The sequence below is a fragment of the Pinus tabuliformis genome, chromosome X (genome assembly GCF_031772625.1).
Source record: "Pinus tabuliformis cultivar Carrire ecotype Pingquan chromosome X, CPIR1, whole genome shotgun sequence".
In the NCBI taxonomy this organism is placed as follows: domain Eukaryota; kingdom Viridiplantae; phylum Streptophyta; class Pinopsida; order Pinales; family Pinaceae; genus Pinus; species Pinus tabuliformis.
In genome coordinates, this window is record NC_142308.1 from 1,695,369,004 (window position 1) to 1,695,372,274 (window position 3,271).

Below are 3,271 nucleotides of genomic sequence, written 5' to 3' on the forward strand. Positions count from 1 at the left end.
TTGGGAGGTACGTTGGGTCCTTGTAAATGAAATTTCTACTATAACATCATGGAAGGGACAATGAAGACCAAAATAATGTGGTGGGGAAACAAGGGTTGAATCCTAGTTGCTAATTTATAAGCTCTCAAATTTATTTAAAATCTACCCCTTTCAATTTGTTACTTACATTTTGTTGATAGTGTTGTCATTGATGTTAGGTTGGCAAGGCAGAAGGTGGCAAGTAAAGAAGGTTGAGGAGGCAAAATCTAAATTTGGATATAATAATGAATTGGTGTGATACTCTAGAGATTAAGTTCCCTGCTATGAAATGATAGAGAAGAAACTTTCCATTAGTCAACAGTAAGTCATATCAGATCAATTGGGTAGCAAGCTCATGAGGGATCTCATATTGAAGATCGAGAAAGTCAATAAGTGCGAGAGGCTGAGAAGGTCAAGAAGGTTAGCGCCTGAGATGATGTGGCAGGACAGGTAATCCAAATGACATGGATTTTAGGTGGAAATACAAATGATGTGGCAACTTGAAGAGATGACACGTGACACTCATTTTTGGCATTTCTAGGTGGCCAATTAGACAGGTGGCAGGTGACATGGCAAGACATGTGGTAAAATAATATGTGGTTCTCAGAGTTTGGTCCATGGAGGCAGAATGTGACAAACTCAAATGCATCAATATCTGTGCTAAGACTTTGCTTGGTAAAGTTTTTGTGCTAAAGAATTTTGGTGATTGTACTGTTGATAGACATAAACCACATGAGAACAACATTCACAACACTTGTGGGTCCCATATCAGGCCTCAAGTCATAAAAACATTGGATGTTGAAATGGGACCAATAGTGGATCATACTAAGGGAATAAGTCTTGGAAGTGATAGGACAATTAGTTTCCAATTGCAACAAACAATAAGGATTTCCATCAAGTGAACTTTTGTTTATCAGTATCAGGACTTTGGTGTCAGTATTGTGTTCGACTAGTAGAGTTCCAACTGCTCTAGGTTCCACAAAAAAACAGTGTTGGTCAGAAGTTCTCAACGTATTGGTTTTTCAGTAATAGACAAGGGAGTGGTTGTTGAGAGAGGTCACGGTTCCAAAAGTCAAAGTTCCGTCGGGGACTCAGTTATAAGGATCGATCTAGTATCATTAATAGAAAAACTACGTAGGCAAGAAAAGGCACAAAGATAGATCCAAATAGAGAAAAGAGTGTGCACAAAGTTTAAACATAAATACGCAGTTAGAGGATAATGTAGTGATTAGAGAATATGACAGAGCATATATGCCATTATCAAGCATGAATAAGGTGAGCACATGCATAAGAAGAGTATGAGCATGTGGAGAGCATAAGTGTGAAGTGGATATGCAAATTGTGTGAGGGAAAGGAGATATGTAGAGATTTGGTCCATGTAAGAGATAGAACTAAAAGCACAAAGACAAAGCATTGGTAGATTTGAGAAAAAACATGCAAACAAAGTGTGTGCAATTAAGAAGTGGGAGATCTAGGCCAATAAAGAGTGTATAGAGCATAATGTTGTACTATGCAGCGTGGTAGAAGACTGGCATTCAACCAAAAAGAGAAGGCCAATGCTAAGAAAGAAAAGAAAGAAGAAGATATGAGTTAAAGGTTGGTGTTTCTATAAGAATTAGAGAAGGTGCCTATGGAACGAGTCTGAAAATGTGATAAAATAAAGATTCAGAAAGTGAAAGGAATTGAATCAAGAGATCTAGATGGAATTGGTGTCTCTTGCAAGTTGTAGCTTTCAAATATGAGGGGGTTAATGTCTCCAACAAGTTGGTGCTTGCAAAGTTTGTGGGGGTTGCTACCTCCATCAAGTTGGTTCTTGTAAAATTAGAGGGGATTGGTATCTCCTTTATGTTGGAGCCTACAAAAATTGTAAAAATAAGTTAGTGACTATTTAAATCAAATAATCAAATTAAAATTTATTGTTTTTTTCCCAATAAATTCATATGTATATATTGTATTCAATGCTCTTATATAACTAATATAATATATTTTGTGATTAAATATTTTAAATAATATATAATTATATTTACGAATTCCCTGTTAAAATAATTGTTAATCCACCGCATTCAATATATTCTATAGCGGAGCATGGATTTTTCAAATTTTATATATTTACGAAAATGGCAGTCACGAGAACTGGAATATAGTGAGTAGGTTAAAATTAATTAGTATTATAACTAATTTATTCTACTGAGCTGTTTACATAAAATTTCTAGAGCATGGATGTTGAGATGGCCGAGTTGGTCTAAGGCGCCAGATTAAGGTTCTGGTCCGAAAGGGCGTGGGTTCAAATCCCACTCTCAACAGCTTAAGTTTTGCGTGTGGTTTCTAATCCCACTCCCAGAGAAACTACTAGTAAAGTGATAATCTTTAAATGCATGGTTGTCAGGCTGGCCGAGTGGTCTAAGGCGCCAGACTCAAGTTCTGGTCTTCGAAAGAGGGCGTGGGTTCAAATCCCACTTCTGACAAAACACATAGGATTGCCAATTAAAAACCATTTTTACTTACAGCGAAGGTAACGTCTGCTCTTTTGCTTTCGTCATGTTTTCTGGTGTGATTCTCGCTGAGGGTGCCAGAGGTCCCGGGTTCAACCCAAGGAATGCTCCGTAATATGGTAATGGTGGCTCTTTTTCTTCGATGTACGCCATATCTAAGGCCACATGATATGGAGAGCTGGAATGCTCCGTAATATGGTAATGTTGGCTCTTTTTCTTCGATGTACGCCATATCTAAGGCCACATGATATGGAGAGCTGGAGATCAAAGATTGAGAAGCCTGTGTCAAACAAGAATGAAGGTCCGCTGTTCCCAAGGAAATACATAAGACTGCCAGACTACCTAAAAACAAAGATGATCTCTGTAAATATGCCATAGCTAAGGCCACATGATATGGAGCGCTGGAGATCAAGGATTGAGAAGCCTGTGTCAAACAAGAATGAAGGTCCGCTGTTCCGAAGGAAATACCTGAGACTGCCAGACTACCTAAAAACAAAGATGATGTCTGTAAATTATATTTAGCACTCCTAAATACTTTGTAAAAAATTTGCAGAGTTTGAAGATCTGTCATTATCTCAACTACCACATGCATTTAACTGAATTTGATAAGTATAAGTCATTTGGATCTCTTAAATAATTGTAACACTTTTTGAGAAATTTTCATGATGTGAACTACCGATGCACTCAACTATCACATGCATTTAATTGAATTTGACGAGTCATTTGGATATCTTAAATATTTGTAACACTTTTTGACAAGT

The 3,271-nt window shown here is 37.3% G+C and overlaps 2 non-coding genes across 2 annotated transcripts; both read left to right on the forward strand.

Annotated features, from left to right (window-relative positions):
* Positions 1–2,240: 2,240 nt before the first annotated feature.
* TRNAL-AAG (transfer RNA leucine (anticodon AAG)) lies at positions 2,241–2,321 on the forward strand. The gene has a single exon. It is a non-coding gene; the product is annotated as a tRNA-Leu (tRNA).
* Positions 2,322–2,399: 78 nt separating this feature from the next.
* TRNAL-CAA (transfer RNA leucine (anticodon CAA)) lies at positions 2,400–2,483 on the forward strand. The gene has a single exon. It is a non-coding gene; the product is annotated as a tRNA-Leu (tRNA).
* Positions 2,484–3,271: the final 788 nt, after the last annotated feature.